Source organism: Budorcas taxicolor, chromosome 7 (assembly GCF_023091745.1).
Source record: "Budorcas taxicolor isolate Tak-1 chromosome 7, Takin1.1, whole genome shotgun sequence".
Taxonomy (NCBI): Eukaryota; Metazoa; Chordata; class Mammalia; order Artiodactyla; family Bovidae; genus Budorcas; species Budorcas taxicolor.
The window spans coordinates 64231094-64254474 of NC_068916.1; positions in this window are offsets into that span (position 1 = coordinate 64231094).

The following is a 23381-nucleotide window of genomic DNA, read 5'->3' on the forward strand; positions in this document are numbered from 1 at the left end:
TGTGGAAAACAATGTGAATTTTTCTCAGAAAACTAAAAATAAAATTACCATATGACCAAATAATTCCACTCTTAGATATGTACCCCAAAATAAAACAAAAAATCCTACTAATGTGAAAAGATACATGCAGCCCAATGTTCATAGTGGGCTTTCCTGGTGGCTCAGATGGTAAGGAATCCTCCTGCAATGCCAGAGACCTGGGTTCAATACCTGGGTTGGGAAGGTCCCGAGGAGGAGGGCATGGCAACCCACTCCAGTATTCTTCCCTGGAGAATCCACATGGACAGAGGATCCTGGAGGGCTACACACCATGGGGTCACAAAGAGTTGGACACGAGTCAGCAACTAAGCACAGCACAATGTTCATAACAGCATTACTTACAATAGCCAGTATATGAAAGCAACCCAAGTGTCCATCAACAGACAAATGGATAAAGAAAATGCAGTATATAGGTACAAAGGAATATTAATCATCCCTAAGAAAGACTGAAATTTTGCCATCTGCAACAACATGGATGACCTAGAGTATTATGTTAGTGAGAAAACTCAGAAAGACTACTAATGTATGACATTATTTATATGTGGAATCTAAAAAATAAATCAATGCATACAATCAAACAGACTCACAAATAAAGAAATCAAACTAGTGGATACCAGTATAGACAGGGAAGGGGAAGGGGCAAAATAGGAGTATGAAATTAAGAGATACAAACTACTATGCATAAAACAGACAGGCAACAAGGGCATATTGTATAGCACAGGGAAATAAAGCCACTATTTTGTAATAATTTAAATGGAGTATAATTATAAAAATATTGAATTACTATGCTGTATACCTGAAACTAACATAATATTATAAATCAACTATACTTCAATTAAAAAAATGAAAAAAAGTATCAGGCACTGAGCCGAAATAGGATACTTCCTCTATTTGATGGTATGAAAATTCATATAAGGTATGTGTGGGTCAAGCAGAACCATATTCTGACAAAATCTTGCTTCTGGATCACCAGTTTGCCACCTCTGCCTAAAGGTTTACCAAAAATCCCTCCTGCAGCTTTGTTTCCTGATTCTGGTCTGCTGCTTCCGCCAAATCTCTGTCACATATTCCCCATAGACCACAACTGGTCTTTCCTCAAGTGTTGATACTTTGCCTACCCAAATTCTATTCAGGCAGCCCTAGACCTGGCAGTAGACCAAGTCGTCAACCGAACCAACATCAGCTCCATTTACCCGGCAATGTAATTAACCTGTTCTGTGTTGTGGATCTCTTTGTTAAGATTATACAACCTATGTTATCATACTCAGAATAATGTTTTTAACACTTAAGTTAAAACACACACCACTACAATGGAAACCAAATATATTGAAATACAGATTTCAAATATTAAAAATAATACATTTGAAAATAATAATACATGTGTTCCTACATGAAAGTATTGAAGATAAGATCTAGCAGCACATCTATACCTATCATAATTTCAAAGTAGCAGGAAGAAAGAAAGATATTAAGATATCTGCAACTACCACATTATGATAAGAAACTGTCCATGATTTCTACGGATGATGAAGTCACAGCTTCTGCCAATACCACTGTTTATGTTTACAACTGGAGGAAATCGCAATCACAGCTGGAGATTAGTGAAAATAAAGCTGTAATATTTTTGCCATCCAGGTATGTGAGCCCCCAAAATTCCATCTGAGGACCTTTTGGTCTCCTATGCAAAAGAAATTGATCTGGAGCAACACTTCCCAAAGGGCAGTGCAAAGGCCTGCAGAATTTCAAGGTACATCAAATGTTAGGAACACTAAAAATGCTAACTTTATTTTTATCGAATTAGACTAGTAGTGACCAATAGGAAGTTAAATAATGCAGTCATAGCATTATTGTCATACACTGCTGGCAGGAGTGTAATTTGGGACACTCAATCATCTGGCTGTATTTCAAAAGTCTTGAAAAAGTGCTGATGCCCTCTGACCCAGAAATCTTGCTTCTCAAATTTATACTAAGGAGCTATTAAAACTCTAAGCACAAGGATGTTCATGCTCAGCTGTGTAAATAATATGAAGCCAATAAAGATCATGTAGATTGATCCATGATTATTGGCAGAAAAAAAATGACAAATATAAAGTAAAGGTAGTATGGGGTTTATAAAAACAGTTGCATATGCATATTATTGCTAAGAGAAAAAAATCTGGACTAGTATATACTATTAGTGGTGATTTAATTTTGGGTTTGTATATTCATATTTTCTCTTTTTTACCAATTAAAATATATTATTTGCATAAACACAGCAAAAAAGGAGAGGGACAAAAATGTCACCATATTGAGTACTTTTTTATTCTGTTTGGGGAGATATTTCTTGGGGAAACATTCTGGAGAGAAATAAGAAATTACATATTTTTACTCATTCAAAAAGCTAGGTGCCAATTACTATTCTAGATGCTGAGGTGCAAAACTGAAAAAGACAAACAAGGTGCCTTATCTCATAGAACTTATTTTCTAGTGCAGAAAGCAAATAATTTATCCAACGAACAAATGCATAAACAGCAATGCACTGGGCAGAGATAAATGCTCTGAAAAAAATAAAAGAAGTGGAGGTAATAAGGAATAAATGGAACAAGGGAGACTTTCTAAGGTTCAGCCCTTTTCATGGAAGTTATGTTTAAGTAGAAAGGGCAAGTATCAGTCTTTTATACATCAGGAATAGGGAAGAGCATTTTGTGCACTGGGAAAAGCTGATTCAAGGTCCCATGGCAGGAAAGAGCTTGGCATTATTTTCTGAGCTTAGCAAAACTGATGAAAAACCAAAATATCAGTGTGTCTGGAAAGCAGTGGGAGAGGTAGACAGTGGCACTAGATGAGATTGCATAAGCAGTCAAGAGCTTTGAGAACCCAGGAAGGAATTCGAATGTTATTCTAAGTGCATGGTAAATGAAATTATTGTGCATAATTCTTTACTCCAAATACAAGTTTTGCAAATCTACACCCTTGAGATAACCTCATGTTGGAAGAAGTATAATTCTCCTTGAGTCTGGGCTTGGCCATGTGACTAGCTTTGGCCAGTGGCTTATTGGCAGACATGACATGAGTAGAAGCTTAAAATGTGCTTCTGGTTTTAGGTTTGCCCCTGGATTTCTGCTACTGCTGTGAGAACACACTTAGTGTAGCCCATTGCCCAACTCCTCCTCAAAAAGCAAGAGACATACAGAGCATACTTCAATCAAACTTGCAACCTCGACCAAGCTCAGCTCAGTCCAGTAGACCTACAGAGCTATCCATCCAAATCAGACATACAAATGAGAAGAAATGATTGTTGTTCTAAGTCACTGCATTTTGGGGTGGTTTGTTATAAAATGCTAAATTGTGGCAATACTAACAGGAAAAATGGGAAGGTGCTGAAAGCTATTAAGTAGAGAAGTGACAAGACTGATATACATTGTAAAAATTTATTTTGACTATGTAGAGAATAGAATTATAGAGGGAAGGGGAGAAACAGGAGACCAACTAGGAGCCTCATATATTTGGCCTGGTGGGAGATGATGACGTTGCCATTTACTGCAATGGCAAAGATCAGGGGAGGAGAAAGTTCAGCATAGCAGAAGAGGAGATAAATCAGGACATGTTAAGTTCAGATGGGGTTGAGTGTCCCTGTAGTCAGCTGAGAACTAGGGAAGAAGTCAGGATGTGCAGAGAAATATAGGAGTCACTCATTCAAAGTGAAAATTCCTGGAGGATGTTTTAGGTCTGCGAAGTGGTGTGCCACAGCTAGGAGGCCACCAGTCGAGATCTTTATTTGTTTTACCCTTGTTGTTAGCTTTCTGTTAAAATATGATGTCTCAGAGAGTTCATGCCATTTTCCTTCACACCTCCACTTTCTGAATAGACAGTCTCAGTACCCTTGATAGAAAGAAGTGGAACTGAGGAAAGTGAATGTCATTACTATGCCCTGAGAAGAAGACAGACCTTGGAATTTTTACAGTTATTACTCTAACTCTCTTACAGCAAAGCAGCTTTTCCCAGTATACCACATGCAAAGCACTATGTCTACAAGACATGAAGAACACTCTCTGGAAACAACAAGGCTCGCTTTTTTTTTTTTTTTTTTTTTGTCACAGAGCATCTCACAGTTCTACCATTCTGTGTAACACACTTTGGGAAATGTAAACCAGAAGACATTTTTTCATCATCCAACATACTCAGTGGAAAAGTAAGTCAATGAAATTGGTCCTTGGTGGCAGGTAGTCACTACTAGCTTGAAGACCTAACCTCACAAGAGACAATGCTCTGCTTTCAGATATCTCTAGTTGCAAGTTCCGCCCCCTGGAACTAAGATACTCTCCTAGGAGCTTTCACCTACTGATGGTGGTGCTTGCCACGAAGCCATATGGAACAGTATACACCTCTGTATTTGAAAGTACTTTGGTGTCTAGCCTCAGCCTTCTCTAGTAAGAGTTGGACATTTGTATTCCCTTCAGTCATTTCTCACAGAGCCAGCCTCTGCTGAGTCTACATCAGTGGCCAGTATATCTTGCATTATCTTGTAGTTGGTTGTTTACAGTTTCCATATATCACAAGAACAGGTATACTTTCTTCTACACTCTCCAGTGTCTAGATACTCTCCACATAGAGAATGTGGGTGAGCATTTGATGAACTGAATTAATATATCTGAAGACATCTATTATGTTGTTTCCAAATCTGTTCATTTCCAGTTCCCTCAACCTAGGTTCTTTGTATAAAGTTTGCACTATAGAGCTGAAACTAAGCTGATACTTCACTTCAGATGAGATGTGAGAATTCAGGTGGAAATCCTAAAAGCTAAGTCCACTGTTTAAGACCCTTAAAATTTTTTTAAAAGGAAGATCCAGGAAATATTCTGCTTCCCAACTCGTCCTTTTTCTTTGGTTCTATTGGGAATTATGTTGGTTTGTTACCTAGCAACAGTGCTTATCACTAGGCAATTTACAACCATTTCTCATTTGTCATCATTTGTCTAATCAAATCTGATCATAAATAAAATCTGCACACAATCAACTGACTTCTGTTTGTAATTTGAATCCCTCTCCATCAGGGGAAGAACATTAATACTCTTGCACCTTGCATGTATTGACTTATTCGTGCCTTTTTGTCATTTTGTAATACACTACCCCTCACCATCTTATATGATTCAATCTGTCTTGATTCCCTTCAGCAAAATTCTGTCTTTTATAGTGAGATGCTATCAATCCAGGTGTCTTTGGATGAAATTTGTAAGTCATCTCTGTTCATTTATTCTGAATATGTCATCTGCACAAGGTGACTTAATTTTGCCATATATTGCTAATGTTTAACACTGCTTCTTACTCTCTTTCTCTCATACCAGCTAGCTTCACCTGATCAAGTCAATGTCACAAACATTTCTTATTATGAATTGCAGTAAGCTTGAGCTGTTTTGTATGTCTGGCATTATTCTCCCCTTTCCAGCAGTTCAGATTTCCCTTTTTAACAGAAATCCCATTCCTTTGGGGATCCCAACCATAAAATTATAGTTTGGGCTACAAAGCAGAATACTTTACACCTCTGGTCATAGAAAGAGATGTTTAAAAACCAGCTATAATACCCCATTCCCTGGTCATGGTGCTTGGTCCAGGATGGGTCCGTGATATTAGCCAGACCAAACTTTTGGGAATTCTCCAAATTAAGTATACAGAGAGGGTCATCTTTTCCTCTCACATCTCTAAAATAAAGCATTAGGCCAGTGTTCCCCATCATCATAGGTGTTGCTATGTGGAGAAGGCCCATGGTACAGAGAAGACAGAACAGAGAGGAGAGGCTAAGGGTTATACAGAGGTGGGCAACTGAAACAGATATGGGAGGAGGTGAGTGCAGCGAGAGTATGAGAGAGAGAAAAGAGAAGAAAGGAAGACACAGGGCAAAGGAGGGAGGGAAAGAGATGGAGAGAATATGAGAGACAATATTGATGGCATCTGAGTCCCTGGTTCCAGTTACAGAGATGACAGAGTTGCCCAGATTCCTTTGATTGTGCAAACTCTCCCAGGATCAATATCTTCACCATAAAGCCCATATTTTTTAAAGCACATTCAAGTTGGGTTTTTCTCAATTGCAATCCATATAATTGACTTACAATTATGTGACTTACTGTTACCCCACGAACTTGTAAAGTACTCTAGCCAAGACATGGGAGAAACCTATGTATCCATCAACAGAGGAAGGAATAAAGAAGATGTGGTATCTATACACAATGGAATATTACTCAGCTATAAAAAGAATGAAATAATGCCTCTTTTTTTTTTGACATGCCACACAGCTTGCAGATCCTAGTTCCCCAACCAGAGATCAAATTGAGGCCCCTGAAGTGGAAGCATGGGGTCCTAACCACTGGACCACCAGGGAAGTCCTAAAACAATGTCATTTGCTGCAACATGGATGGACCTAGAGAATACCATATTAAGTGAAATAAGTCAGAGAGAGAAAGACAAACAGCATATGATATTGCTTATATGTAGAATCTAAAAAATTATACTAATGAACTTATTTACAAAATAGAAAGGGACTCACAGACACAGGAAGCAAATGTATGGTTACCAAAGGGAAAAAGGGAAGGGCGATAAATTAGGAGTTTGAAGTTAACAGATACACACACTTTTATACATAAAATGGATAAACAAAAAGGATCTACTATATAGCACAGGGAACTATACTCAATATCTTGCAATAATCTATAATGGAAAAGAATCTAATAAAGAATAGACAGATAGATAGATGTATAACTGAAACTTCATGGTACACCAGAAACTAATACAACATTGTAAATCAACTATATTTCAAAAGAAATTTTAAAAACATAATACAAAGTATTTTCACATTGATCATCAGTTTGGATTATTCTAGCAACAACATTTGACTCCTGAGAAGTGGTTAATGTAGAGGGAACTGTACCCATTTTATAGATTAGAAAATATGGATACAAAAAAATGACTTATTTGGTAATGCAGCTAGAGGGGACCAGATTTCTGACTCTTACTCCCAGACCCTGTACAATAGAGCAGTTACTTCCCCACTGCACACTGAGTCTGGTAACCACAAAGCAGCATGAGAACAGCTGTGCAGCTGCAGAGAAACATATGGTGCAGTAGCTGGCTCGGCACTTCTCTACTATGGGGAGATAAAATAGATTCAGTTACAATGGTAGCTGAAAACACAAAGATCAGTTTTCTGTAGACAAAACCAAAGTAATAACTATAGCAGTCCTAGACTGGGTTCATCAGGAAAGGAGGAGTTCAGATAGAAGGAGGAGGGAGAAGACACTTCAGGTGCCCTAGAAGCAACATGAGCCAAGGTTCAGAAGCCGGAGTAGACACAGTGTGCTGTGGGGACGCATCTGGCTGGCTGATGTATCTTCTAAATATAGCTTGAGCTCTTCCACTTCTCTCCTCCTCCACTGCCTCTGATCATTTTATCTGAGTCCTAGATTATTAAAGTAGCCTCCTAATTATTCTCCCTGTATTTGTTTCTTTATTGCAATCCATTCTCCATACTACAGCCCAAGTGATCTCTGAAAACAATATATCTCATCAGTTCACTCTCCTTCCTAAATCTAAGCAATAGCCTCACACTGCTCTCAAGGGGCAGACCTCATCCTTTACATGGGCTACGGGGTGTTATAATCTTGCCAGCCTCAGCGGACACCTTTCTGTGTCTCCTTCCCACTCTCCAACCAAACTGAATGTCATCTCATTGACACAAGACATCTTGCTCTCTCTGCCCTCAGGTCATTTGCATTTGCTGGTTTCTCTGTCTAGAATGTTGTTTCTTTTCCTCCACCCTCTGTCTCATCCCTCTTTTTCTTCCTTCATTTATTCAAAGAATAATAATTAGATGTATCTTATGTACCTGAGAGGTGAGTTTCAGATCATTAAGAATAAGGATTTGTAAAGCAATCACCAATTAATTAAAAATAAATAAACACAATTAAAAAAAGAATAAGGATAATGGGACCAGACTGTTGTGTTGAAACCTGGTTTGGATACCTATCACCTATGTGACATTTTAGCAAGTTACTAAAATTCCATTTGTCTCGATTTAATCATACTTGTACTTACCTTGTGTGGTTGAGGATTAAATGAACACACAGCAAGGCATTTATCAATGTCCAACATAAATGGCTATGTGAGTGTTTGCAATAATAATTATTATAGCTGAATTCTGTTCACATTCTGCCATGGTAGGGGTTATGTCCTCAAAGAAGGATTCTCTAAGTCCCTGGACTGAGCTGGGCCTCTATTCTATAGAATTGTTCTGCTTTTTATTTCATTGTACTCATTTTAATCCATTTTTAAATTGGATTATACATACTAAGGGGGCAAAGGTCATATCTATTTTGTTTATTACTTCATTGAAATATTCTAGTACAATAGCTCTTTCAGAGTAAGAGTTAAATATATTATTTACTTATGAGAGAGTCAAGGTCACAATGGTGATTGCTGTGAAAGCCAGGGAAAATGAACTAGGACTTCACCTGGATGCAGTGGGGGAACCATTTGTGCCTCCCTAAGGTTGGAAAAGACACAGGGACTATTTCACTTTAGGGAGTATTAGATACATAACAACTTATATACATGCATATTAAGTGATCTTGCCAGTCCTTGTTATCACCTGAAACACCAATGATGGGAACAGCTTCTGAGATGTTTGCTTCCCCCATCTAGGACATCCTGGGGCAACCTGTTACTCATGATAATGGAAGGGATATGACAGTACCTCTGATCACTGACACTGAGACCTTAAAAGATATTACCAAAGATATCATCAAAACTGGGCCAAAGCAGGAGGACATATGCTCACAGGAAAGGCCAGGAAGATTTTGAAATACTAGAAAAAAGGAACAGCACTATTTCCACACAGGGCTCAACAGCTCAAAAACTGGGGGGAAAAAAAAAAAAGGCTTTAAAATGGGATTTGAGGAGCATAGATCACCTAGGAGAGAGCATACAGAAAGATTCACATGGCTGCTTTAATGGTAGCCATTAAACCTCTCACTCAATTCCTGCCATTTTTGTGTGTATTGTGGCCCAGACCATAATACTTTCTTGGTGATGGGAGAGTACGTCTCTCAGTGTGGACTAATGAAATTTCCACCACTGGAGGCTATACATCTGGTGTCTTTCCCTGTCTGCTGCATGACATTTATTCACTAGACAATGATTTGTTCAGTGCCTGTCATGTCACATCTGGGTGCCAGAGACGGAAAGGTGAGAACACTTCCCTTGGGAAAGTCAGAGCATCCCTGGGACATGTGAGTGAGAGAAGCCCAGCTTGGTCCTGTGTTCCAAGAAGGTCTGGGAAAGTAGTCACCTAAAATCACTGATGTCCCTTAATATAAAGTACTGAGAAGTGTTCTGGGAGGGACTCAGGTAGACAACATACAACAAAGCCTGAATAGTAGTGGGGATGGAAAACTCTTAACATAATGTCAACCTCCTCCAACTTCCTTTTCTCATCCAGCCCATCATGGACTCATGCCTGAGTCCTTAGAGAAAGAAGAGGGAATACTGTGAGTCAAAACTGAAAGTAGAGCATTCACGGAAACTCTGTAAGCAATTAAAACACAAGGTAATATTACCTTTGTACCTTGTCCCTAAGGGAGAAGACAGGACCTCTCTGTCTGAGCTTTGGCTTGGTTTAGCACATTGAGAGCAAGAGAGATCAAGTCCATTGGCATCTCCAACGAGCAAGAGCACCACCTGAGGTAGGAAAGTCAGTGGAAATGACAGCAGAGAACTGGGCTAATGACACCAGGCAAAGGGCCTCTGAGCAGCGGTATATTGGTAAAAGTTTAACAACTGGATCTCCAAGAAAAGAAAATGTGTGTGTGTATATATATATATTTAATATTATATATTCATAACAAGTTTATATAAACATTACTAATTTTAAAAATGGATAACATACAATTTGCAGTTAATGATAAAGTACACAACATTCTTTATTGTAAATCCCATAGAACCAACGGATTCTCAGAGAATGCTTTCATTTGATGTTTACGGAAGCCTTGTACCTATAACCAACTTACGGTTGCCACTGAGAAGTGTAGTTAACGACAAGAATGTTAGTTGATATTTTCTTTATGCTAAGTAAGATGAAAGTCAAAGAAGTAAAACATATGTCAGAACTTCACTCACTGTCAATCATGACTTCTTTGCTGAATTGGACAATATTAATAGTTTTTGAGTACTAGAAGAACATTTCCTCAAATTTTTTGTTCCATTCACAATGTACTGGCTCCAGACATGATATACCTGAATATTTAGTCCATATTACTGACATTTTATCAGTTTCTTAAGTCTAGACAACCAACAAAACAGTAAGTCGAGCTCTGGTCTGTAGAGTTTGCCAGATTTCATGGTATAAGTACTCTTGTTACGACCAATTTCAAACTACCAATGTGATGTCACTGTATTATAGAGTATAATATAATCATAGAGATAACAATTATAGAGGTACAATTGACACACATATCCTCAGGAGCATAGATAACAGTAAGATGTAAAAAAATAATTAGGAAATGATGAGTTTTGAGTATTTATTAACTTTTTTTTAAAATATATTTATTTGCAAATTTATGTAATTGATTTTTTATAATGGCTGTGTTCAAATTAGCTTGCAAAATTCCTAGCAAGTTAACCATCTGCTCCAGGACAAGCTGGCTCCTGCACACACTACATCTGGCAAACATGCAGACTCTCCACTCAGACCCTCTGTGAGGAAAGATCCCCCCTGGGCTATGAGGAGGGTAGTTTGTTAAGAGTTATAAAGTTCTGCCTCAGTTTTCAAGCCAAGGGCCTGGTACTCTCAGGATGACCCTCCACCCATGACTGAGCAATAATGACACAAAACTAGCCATTTCTGTAAAACATGGGGCTCCTCTGATAGGAAGTCTTCGCTCTCAAGCCTCCTTTTGGACTGGCAGGAGGTTTGTCTGACTGGCATCACAGTTTGACATCTCCCCCTGCTCTCTTCCCTCTCACCCATGTTACTTCAGAGAACCCATTATACTCCCAACTGTCTACTTCCCAGGGAACCCAACCTCCAGCAAGGAACTGGAGTCAGAAGGGAAGCAGCCTCATGTGGAGTCACAGAGAGCGGGGACCACAACAAATGGAAATGTCCAAAGAGCACAGTGGAGGCAGGGACACCACCAGGAGAAACCTGACTGGACTCGGGAAAAGGGCTCTCAACCCCGCAATGTGGTCTCTGAAAAGTAAGTAAACTGTATCCGGTGCTAGGAAACCTGAAATAACAACAAGGCTGAGAAATGAATTAGCGCCTTTTTCTATTAATGTGACTCCATCAGTCCTTTCCCACATGGGACAGCCAACCTGGGAAAGTGCAGGTAATTATAATGCAGTGCAATAAGTGCTCTATTGAAGGCTTGAATCAGTTTTCCTCAAAACAAAACAGGCAAGTCATTAAATAACAGAAGAACCAGGGGAGGCTTCACAAAGGAGGTGCTGTTTGAGCTGGATCCTGAATACCGAGTAGGAACTGGACAAGCAAACAATATACTGGGAGAATTCGATGGGGGGGGGGGGGGGGGGGGTGGTGGTTAGACTGGCACAGGTTCTAAGATACAATCACTGACTCAGTCACCACCATTATTTTAATTACTTCCAAAAGCAGATCCTCATTTCAGTGGAACATCTACACAATTTCCTTACCCTCCCTTAGCATCAAGAATATGTTTGTGAAACAACTCCAGGTGGGAAGTGGGGCATGGGTAGAGCAGACTCAAAACTCGCAAAGGGCAAGTAAGCTGCTCCTTTCGGAGATCAGCCCCATGGCTGGTTACATGGTTTCAGCAGACTCGTTTTCTGACTGAGCTATAGTGCAAAGCACTCTAAGCCAAGAATTTGAGGAACCGTGCTCCAGTCCTTCAAAGACTGTCTCTCCACCTATAAAATAGAGTTAATAATCCAGGCCTCCCAGAACACAACAAAGCTGTGGTGAAGATCTGTTGAGCTAAGAGACAAGAACATTCTTTGAAAATCCTTAAAACAGGATGTGGCTGCTGTATAGCACAGAGAGCTCAGCTTGGTGCTCTGTGATGACCTGGTTGGGAGAGGGGAGGTGAACTGGAAGCAGGGAATTGGGAGGAGGTTCAAGAGGGAGGGGATGTTTGTATGCACATAGCTGATACACTCTGTTGTACAGCAGAAACTAACACAACATTGCAAAGCAATTATACCCCAATAAAAGATAAACATTTAAAAAACCCAACACTATGTGGCACTTCCTCTGACACTCAGGAAAGCCATATCCAATGATCACTTCTCATTTACCGTCCCCAAGTCTAAAACAGGTCCATTTGTTAATGGTGAGTCTCAGCTCTCTGTAGTTTTCCATCACAGCACCGACGGTTGGGACTCACACAATTGTACGACTACTTCATGAACAACGGTCTCTTCTAGTAAGTCCATCAGGGCCATATCACTACGAGCACACTCCCTTTGTTCCAAGTGCCTAACCAAGTACCTGGAGCATGTTAAGGGCTCAGTTAGTCTGATAAATGGATTATCTACTGCACCCTTCCATTAAGTTTCATCTTACTTTTTTTTTCTTACTTTTTTAAAATCATTGAGAAGCTGACCCTGACTGTGAACTGTTTCAGAATAGGCATCATGTGCTTTTTAATATCTGCATTCTTAATCCCTACCCCAATGCCTGGCTGATACTAGGTATGAATAAATATTTCAATGGTAGATAGCTTACATATAACTTCATGGTGTAGTCTTTTGAATGTGGCAGAAACTCAATAATTTGTTGTGCATAAAATGAATATGAAAATAACTGTCTTTTCTTGTATACCTGCTATAAATATTAATCTCTATGTTTTAACTACTAAGCACTTAAAAAAAAACTATTCTACTTCCTCTGGGATGTTAAATCTCTTTGGGTAGAAGAGATGTCTCAGATGTGAGATTCTTAATAGACTTCTTTTTATTTGAATCTAGATATGAGCCCTGCAGCCAGGGAAGAGTTACCTAACTCTCTGAGACTCAGTTTCTTCATCTATATAATGGAAATGATGTTTTATAAATGTTAAACGAAATAAAGTATGTGAGGGCTACTGTACAGCCTTCGGTGATGGTAGATTCTCAACAAATCTTAAGGATTTCTTTTCTTCTATGATCTCTATTCTCTCTTCACTGACATGTCAGGCTTCCAAACTTCTCTCCAAAGGCTAAAAGAGAAATTAAGTGACTGTTTTTCCCTATGGCTCAGTGTCTGCCTTTATCTCAAATGGTGCTCAGCCAGGTCACCTCTATAACCTCAGATTTTAGCGTGGGGGAATGAAAAAAATCTTAGAGTGGGAATCCAACTAGGTTTTAGCTCAGCGCCCACTGACCAGCTATGCATCCTTATGCAGACCATTCATATCTTCAACCACTGTTCTTGGAGACTCTGACACTACTCTTAGCATTTGGAAATAGATTAGAGGCAAAAAAAGACTAGAATCCCTGCCTTCATGGAGCTTACAAATTGTTCTCGGTAGGAAACACTGACCAAAAAAATCAATACAACAAAGTGAATTAAGTAGTATGTTAGAGAATAATGAGTGCTATGAAACAAATAAAATGTTGAACTGGGTAAGTGGGAACAGAGTGCTGGGGAGGGGAGGGTTGGAGGACAAGATCCAGCATTAAAATGGCTCACTGAGGAAGGGATACTTGAGTAAAGCCGTGAAAGAGATGGGAGATCAACCAGTGGGTATTTGGGGGAAGAGCATCAAAGCCAAGAGAATACCAGATAAAGACCCAGAGGGGATGTGTCTGAGAAATACAAAAAGTCCAGCATAGCTATTTTGGTATAAGCAAACAAGAGGACTTCCCTGTAGCTCTAATGGTAAAGAATCTGCCTGCAAAGCAGGGGACCAGGGTTTGATCCCTGGATTTGGAAGATCTTCTGGAGAAGGGAATGGCAAGCCACTCTAGTATTCTTGCCTGGAAAATCCCATGGATAGAGGAGCCTGTCAGGCTATAGTCTGTGGGATTGCAAAGAGTCGGACACAACTGAGCGACTAACACACACAAGGAGAGAGGAGGAGGACGTGAGGACAGGCCAGTGAGTACATCAGACCCTTAAAAGTTTGGACTTTAATCTGGATGAAATGGCTTTGCTGGCCTTACCTACACATGAGGAAAAGAAATATAGACTAGATTCTTTTTGAGATCCATCTAACTCTCACAGTCAAGGAATTTTCTTTCCATTTGGGTACTGACAGCTATAACAACTGGCATAGGCAAATCATGGGGAACTGGACAAGCATATATATGCTGCATTCTAACAGTTGGACACATACAGGATTCACACGTGTAAATAGACCTCTTGTCTAAAACTAAGACAGGTAACACACAACAACAGAACAGGACTCTGGCACTGTCTGTATTTAGACAGGCTAGTTGTTGAATACAACACCTGCAACTTGAGCTGGGCAGGTGCTTAACTTGCCTCACCTCCATTTTCTCATCTGTAAAGTGAAGATAACTGATTTCTCTCAGTGATTTAGTGTGAGGATTAAATAAGATGATCCACCAAGTTCTTAGCAAAATATTGAACATGTATAATAGTAAACTCTAACTATATTTCACCATGTTTTATTTTACATACTAGGTGTTAACAAAGGCTTACTGAACTGAATTTTCCAAACTTCTATATTTGGGATTTGTGTGCTAATTTTACCTCTTGTATACCATCAAATGTGTCATTCCAACAAATGTCTGTTAGTTTATTACATGCAGTGCACAGATGTGTGAGTGAATAGGACAAAGTTCTTGATTTACAGGGACATAAGTGGAAGAGACATATCCATAAAAGTAACTGTAGTTCAGAGCAGTCTGTTAAAATTATGTTAATAAAAGGGCCACACATAATGGCAGAATGGAGAAAGAGAGATAATTCCAATGGGGGTTATTCCCGGTGGTGTCATGGGGGAAATAAGAGACATGAGCAGGTTAGAAAGTATGTCTCATATCTCCCTATGGATGGATGACACAGTAAATAGTCTTAATTTTCTTCCAGGCGGCACTAGTAAGTTATGAAGTCGGTGACTTATAAAACTGTTGCAAGTTTGTAGACACCTTAACTCATATTGCTCCTGGCAAAAGTGACTTCACAAGAGCAATGCTGGGTCCTGATAGTCATAGTGGTAAACTGTCAAATTCCATGCACATTGTTGCCTGCCAGGGGAACAGCAGATGAAAGCTCAATTAGAGAGAGAGAGAAAGTGGAAGGAAGGAAAGAAGAAAGGGAAGGAGGGAAGAAGGATAAAAAGATAGCTCTGTGATTGCACTCAATTTCATGATCAAGAAGGGTATGTTAGTCATTCCATTGACTCTTTGTGATCCCACAGATTGTGGCCTGCCAGGCTCCTCTGTCCATGGAATTCTTGAGGCAAGAATACTGGAGTGGGTAGCCATTCCCTTTTCCAGGGGATCTTCCCGACCCAGGGATCGAACCTGGGTCTCTCACATTGCAGGCAGATTGTTTACTGTCTGAGCCACCAGGGAAACCCAAGTAGAGTGTAATTATACAAAAAAGTTATTTCTGAATGAATCTTTGCTCCCTCTGTCTTTTATTTCCAGATCCACTATTTCAGCTATTTGACAGCCTGAGGAAAATTGCTCTTCTTGGTATTTACGTACTGCTATTCCTGCTGGGAAAATATGAGATGCTTATGAAAGATTTCACAAAATGCTATCAGTTCACACATATATTTTCCAGGAGTTGGTCCAAGGAAAGCTTGGATATTTCTAGGGCTATAACACACTTCTCTAATAGAACATACTGGGTGTTCCCAAAGGAACAAATGAAATTTTTAAATATCCTTGCCACTCCCTCTTGCCTTCTTCTGCTCTCAAGCTGCATGGATAAGTGGCCAAGGCAATACATTATGAAACAGCTATACATTTCTAGACTTTTGAATTAAGTTAGTCTACTTAACTAATAGAAAGTCTCTTATTTTGTCTAGCAAGGCTATGGTCAAAGGAATGTTCTCTGTAGCATGTCCTTCTCTCAGAAGTATGGTTAGACAAGAGAAGAGTGATCTAAGATGTTTGATGATATATGAAAGTATTATGAACTTTTTAGGTGGTGTTGTGGTATTTTTTTTAAGTCATAGTTACTCATAAATGCATTGAGAGTTACTTAAGTATAAAATACTGATACAGTATTTGTAATTTGCATCAGCAAAATAGAGGGGAGACTTGGTAAAGGTAAGATGAAACAAGATTGGCTCTGAGTACACATGAGAGGTACCCAAGGTTCATTTTACTATTTTCTGCTTTCATAATGCTTTAAACTTTCCATATTTTTTAAATAAAGAAAGAGGTTCAAGCTCAATTATTTCACTGATTATTTGAGAGAGAATTTGAAAAGAGACCTCAGTGCTCTAGAAGCATGGGAGGAAGGTTTGGGTTGGAAAGCAGGTCTTTGGCACTTAAGATATCAGATGCACAAAGGGCAGATATCATGGCAGTGTGATTCTGAGCCAGGAGGAAGGTAAACTTAATGGATGGGGGTAGATAAAGGAGCTATGAGGCCAGGGTTCTCAGTGATTAAGGACTGACCAATAGGGTTATTTCTGTGATTTCTGATGCATAGTCTTGACTCAACTATCCTGTTCTTCAACTCTACTGTTCATTAGAGAGTGTACAGGGAACCAAGGATAGAAAAGGGTGAGTTGGAAAAAATAGGAAGATATAAACCACATAAACAAACTTCTTGGACAAGTTCCTCCCCCAAACAGCATATTAATTAATTCTTTGGATGATGCTACAGAAAGTATGCTTAACACACTTAAGAATGCCAAGCAGAAAAGGAGAGAGAATTCACAGAATGATAGAAGCAACATCCTCATATCTTAATATGTCAGAGTTGTGAGCTGAATATACCTAGATGAAATTAAACAAATAAATGCAAATTCCTACCCTGAAATTCAAACACCAATGGCACAAACATAAGGTAGGAGATACAGAGCTTAGAAAGAGCCCACAGGAATATACTTAGACTTAACAGGCAATAAATACCATACAACCAATGTGATGAGGCTGACAAACAGAAAAATTAATCCTTTTAAATGTGCATTAGAACTAATGGAATACATAAACTGACAGAAACGGTAGACCTATCTGTACTGGCCAGGCCTCCTTTGGAATTTCAGGTTCATTTGTTCCAGAAGACCAAAAAAAAATAAAGTACATTTTGAACAAAGTACTGAATAAAGAAGGGGTCCAAAGCTCCATCCTGGAGAAATGACTGAAGGAACTAAAGGTGTTGAGGTAAAATGATTCACTCAGGACATCTGTACTCTCTGAAGTGCTGGACCATGGAAGAGAAACAGTATGACTTCAAGAGATGGAACTGGGCCAAATGTGAAGATGTTACGGGGGATCAGATTACAGGGCCAGAGGAAGAAACTCTTTACAAAGACCAGATGCCTCCACAGATGGAAAGCCCTGTCGTGTGGGTCACTGAATGTCTATGAGAGCCATGAGAGGATGATGGTGGTGGCTGTTATTATTGTCGTTGCTATCACAGGTGTGAGATAAGTCTATTGGAGCCGTGAGATGTGAATTAGAGTCAGAGCAGTGGCATACAGCTGATCAGATACATGTGGCCATGGAGTTCTTGAATTGGGTCTAGTCCAAATTGAGATGTGCTGCAATTACGAAACATGCACCAGAGTTTGAAGACTCATCATGGAAAAAGAAAAGTAAAATATCTGCTGCTGCTGCTGCTGCTAAGTCGTTTCAGTCGTGTCCGACTCTGTGCGACCCCATAGATGACAGCCCACCAGGCTCCCCCGTCCCTGGGATTCTCCTGGCAAAAATAATGAAGTGGGTTGCCATTTCCATCTCCAATGCATGAAAGTGAAAAGTGAAAGTGAATTCTCTCAGTTATGTCCAACTCCTAGCGACGCCATGGACTGCAGCCTACCAGGCTCCTCCGTCCATGGGATTTTCCAGGCAAGAGTACTGGAGTGGGTTGCCATTGCCTTCTCCAGTAAAATATCTAATTAATCTCAATAATTTATGATATATTTTATCAATATGTATTGATACATATATATATTTATGTTGATAATATTCTGGATATACTGGGCTAAATAAAGTATATTATTAAAATAAATTTTACCTATTATTCTTTATGCTTTAAATTATGGCTGCTGCTGCTTAGTCACTCGTTCGTGTCCGACTCTTTGCAGCCCTATGGACAGTAACCCAGCAGGCTCCTCTGTCCATGCAATTTTCCAGGCAAGAATACTGAAGTGGGGTATGATTTCCTATTCCAGGGGATCTTCCCAACCCAGGGATCGAACCACCATCTCTTGGATCTCCTGCATTGGCAGGCAGATTTTTTATCACTGCACCACCTGGAAAGCCCTTAGCTTAACTACACTGAACCTTAACTTCCTATTTGAAAATGATAAAGTTGGACAATCTCTGAGGTATTTCCTATTGCTGACATTTTCGGATTCCATGAGAAAGCCCGCTGTCCAGGCTAGGTCTAGGCATTCTTTTTAATTACATGTGTTCCCATCACTATTTTATTCAAATTCCCACTCAACCAATTTTTTCAGTCTTCTCCATTTTCAAAGACTATGAAAAGAATGCAGTGTTCAAAAACAGACAAAACTGAAACTGGGACCTCACTACATCTTGAACAGCTTCTCAGTGATCATGATCAGCTTCACCCCTCACACAATATCCAAGCTACTACCTGTGTGCTTACATTTGGCTCGACCCACTGATGGTACTTGATTTAAATCATCACAGACATCTTTTGAGGTGGATGCGATTATTACCCTTATATAATTAAGGAGGTAACTAGGTATTTGATCTGTTTGTATAAACCTGTGAAAGGTTGTTGTGGAACCACGAAAGACGCCGGGTTTCTTGGCCTCTGGAGGAGAAGAATTTAATCTGGGGCCAGAGATGAGGCTTGACCACTCAGACCTTTTGTTGTAATAAAGTTTTATTAAAGTATAAAAGAGATAGAGAAAGCTTCTGACATAGATATCAGAAGGGGGCAGAAAGAATACCTGCCTGCTAGTCTTTAGCTGGATGAGAAACGCGGGGCTGGAAGAGACACAAGCTGGAATCAAGACTGCCGGGAGAAATATCAATAACCTCACATACGCAGATGACACCACCCTTATGGCAGAAAGTGAAGAGGACCTAAAAAGCCTCTTGATGAACGTGAAAGAGGAGAGCAAAAAAGTTGGCTTAAAGCTCAACATTCAGAAAACAAAGATCATGGCATCCGGTTCCATCACTTCATGGGAAATAGATGAGGAAACAGTGGAAACAGTGTCAGACTTTATTTTGGGGGCTCCAAAATCACTGCAGATGGTGACTGCAGCCATGAAATTAAAAGACGCTTACTCCTTGGAAGAAAAGTTATGACCAACCTAGACAGTATATTCAAAAGCAGGGACATTACTTTGCCGACTAAGGTCCGTCTAGTCAAGGCTATGGTTTTTCCTGTGGTCATGTATGGATGTGAGAGTTGGACTGTGAAGAAGGCTGAGCACTGAAGAATTGATGCTTTTGAACTGTGGTGTTGGAGAAGACTCTTGAGAGTCCCTTGGACTGCAAGGAGATCCAACCAGTCCATTCTGAAGGAGATCAGCCCTGGGTGTTCATTGGAAGGACTGATGCTAAAGCTGAAGCTCCAGTACTTTGGCCACCTCATGTGAAGAGTTGACTTATTGGAAAAGACTCTGATGCTGGAAGGGATTGGGGGCAGGAGGAGAAGGGGACAACCAAGGATGAGATGGCTGGATGGCATCATGGACTCGATGGACATGAGTCTGAGTGAACTCCGGGAGATGGTGATGGACAGGGAGGCCTGGCGTGCTGCGATTCATGGGGTCGCAAAGAGTCGGACATGACTGAAGGACTGAACTGAACTGATATAGTTACTAGCAGTCTGTTAATGAAAGAACGGAATGTCTCAAAACTCAGAGAATGGCACCAAGCCACTCACACACAAGATGCATTTTGAGATAATCTTGGTATCAGGCCAGTCATCCTGGGCCATAAAAGGATTGACTTGAATCTTGTATAAAGGCAGATTACCATGCAAAGAGTTTCATTTACATGGATTAGGAGAACAATGTATGAGGATAACAGACTGGTTTGTCAAGTCAGTTCTGAGCCTTTAGGCAGAACTGACTTGAAGACAGAGTCTGGGGTAAGCACACAGTACATTAATATAGCTTAAAAGACAAACATTTCCATAAGAAAAATATATTGGTTAGCTCAAATTTTGAGAAAAGTTAAGTTCAGGTGGAACCAGGTGTCATTATGGTAACACAGTGTTTTAAGAGTCAGACAGGACTGAGTGACTTCACTTTCACTTTTCACTTTCATGCATTGGAGAAGGAAATGGCAACACACTCCAGTGTTCTTGCCTGGAGAATCCCAGGGATGGGGGAGCCTGGCGGGCTGCCATCGGTGGGGTCACATGAGTCGGACACGACTGAAGTGACTTAGCAGCAGCAGCAGTACTTTAAGAGAAGCCTCTTTCTAAATTTATATAGAGAAGGGGAAAAATATAATACTAGTTTGTTTCCTCCTGCCGCTTAAGAGAGAGGAGAAAAAAATGTCTGACACTTGCAGCCTATTTCCCCCGTTTAGAGGCCCCTGGCCTTCCTGCCTGTTACCCTCTCACCTGGATATGTCCCTCTGCCTCTATAAACTGCAGGAAGATGGCATAATATTGTCAATCACTATAGTACACTCAATTAGGGTATAAACGATAGTGAGGATTAAGTGAAAACATGTATGTGGAGTTCCATTACAGTAGTAGATTTATAATAGGTAGACATGATAGAATTCTCCTGCTAACCTCTTTCTATAAACCCTCCAAATCCTTTAAATACAGCTCCAGTAACACCTTTTCCACAGCGCCTCCACCTTTTCCCCATGGCTGGAAGTAAAGGTCAATGCCTTCTGAACTAGCATAGCTCTACATGTGATCATTTCTTATCAATCTCATTTCCAACCTTACCCTAAAGTCACATCTATTCTCTTATATTAAACTATAAAGCTCTTGAGAGATAGCTTTATACAAAATCCACACTGCAGTCCATATAGTCTGTGGAACAGAGTAGATTATTAATACACATTAATTGAGTTAAAATTACTATTTGTCGAAAATTTAATAGTGCCAACCACTGCATGAAATTTAAGTTCCTTATATGCATATTTAATTTATCCTTCACAACCTAAAATGTAGATACTAATGTTACCCATTTTACAGATGAGGACACTGAGTCTTCAAGGAGCTGCTCAACATCACACTGGTCTTAAGTGGCAGACCCAGGTTCTGAATTTTAACTGACTCCCTCCATAATCAATGGTAATGATCTTAACCATTGCAGAGAAAGGCCAAATGGGCAGATGGATGGACAGAATGAATGAATAGAAGCACAAAAATGTATCCTCTGAATTTAAACTCAAGATTTCCTTTTAATCCCAGCTTTCCCTTCTGGATATCAAACTTCCTAGCTCCAGCTCCAACATCCCAGCCTATGACTGAGAGTTCAGCAGAGAAGGAAGAGAATCACATTTCATCATTTTAAAGATTCATAATGAGCTAAAAGGCCAAGTCAAAATCAATTTATTATTCACCAAAATCTCATGTCCCTGCCTGTTTTGTTCTCCTGAATAAAACATACCTTTTCAAGTGTATGAGCTGCCAGCAGCAGGGAAGAAACAAGGGAGCTAGTAATACATATTCACATAATTAGGAAGAAGAAAAAAACATTCAAGCAGGTTTCCTTTTTAACGTTTATATTTATCTGAATCTCCATCTCAGGAAAATGTTTACCTAGTATAGAGAGCACGTGTATTTTTCACCTGATAGCAAGATTTTATGGTTGGGTTTTTTTTTGTTTTTTTTTTCATTTGGAGCTACAAGCCAAGATTTTAGCAGCTACCCTCCAACACCCTAAGTCCACCAACAGAAGGAACTCTTGGATCCTTGTAACACCTGGGGTTCTTTAGCAAGAGAACAGTCAGCCCCAAGGCAGAGCCACCCAGATTAGCTGCATCCCTGGCATAGATTGAGACCATGCCTTGTGGCTTTGAAAATGACAGTGACTGTAATTTATTACCTGCATTGATTCACAGAACGTGGCTCCTTGTACAAACAAGCAGACATTTTTCAATTGTGCAGTGCAATGGACAAATTGCTTTGCATAGAAACTCTGCTTTTAAAATTAATTGAGGTGAGCATTGAGGATATATGCATTATGCATGTACAAATAATACATCCTTGGGAAAAAAAAGGCCCAAATGGGTTCTATTTAACTTTAAAACTGTGTTTTATTAATGCATTTTAAGGGAAGAGCTTCAATCAATGACCCTATTCCCACTAAACACAGAGCATTCAAGCAAAACAGAATCCAGGCTGCTTACTTTATTTCCCTTTCCCTTTCTGAAAGCAATGGCATTTCATTTTCCAACAGACACCTTTTTTTTAAAATTCATAATGTCATATTTTAATCCAATCAATGCACATTAGCTACAACTAATGCAAATGCCATTGATACTCTTTCCTCAAACCAGTTTTTAAAAAATCTGCTAAAACAGTACAGCACAATCTCTCCACCTCAGATTAATAAGTATCGGACAGCTTTTCTATATTTCTTTTTCCTTCTTAACAGAGTATTATTGAACAAAGCTCTAGGACGTTTTAGGGCGACGCATAAAACAAATTCTCCTTGAATCCTGCAGTATTTGGAAAGGCCAGCCTTTCTCACCCAAGGCTCCACTCCTTGCCTTCAATGCTGCTGATTCAGCCAAGGAGAAGTGGTCCTACTTGGTCCCCATTCTCCACATCCCCTGCCTTTGTTTCTCCCACTCTGGATGTCTCTTACCCTATGTCCAAATTTCACCTGTACTTAAGGATTCTATCAAGGGCCTCTTTCAGGAAGACTTCCCTGATTCTACACTTATCTTGTCCAGACAGATGAGATTCTTTTACTCTCTAAAGGCTCAATACATTTGCCTTGGGGATCAAAGAATAGTTCACCTTAAATCCTATTGATGTATTGTAAGCTCCTAGAAGGTAGGAACCAACAAACGACATCTTGGCACCTCTCATATCAGCACAATGCCTGCACACTGATGTTAATATCTAAAGAATGAAGAGAAGAAAAGGAAGAGAAAAATAAAGAAGCAATGAGGAACAGTGAGGTGCAAAGGAAAGGAAGAAGAAAGGGAGGGAGAAAGCATGAGAGAGATGGAGGAAGGGAAGGAGAATACTGAAGGACAGAATGGATAACAGAGAGGACACAGTGACAAGTGGCCAC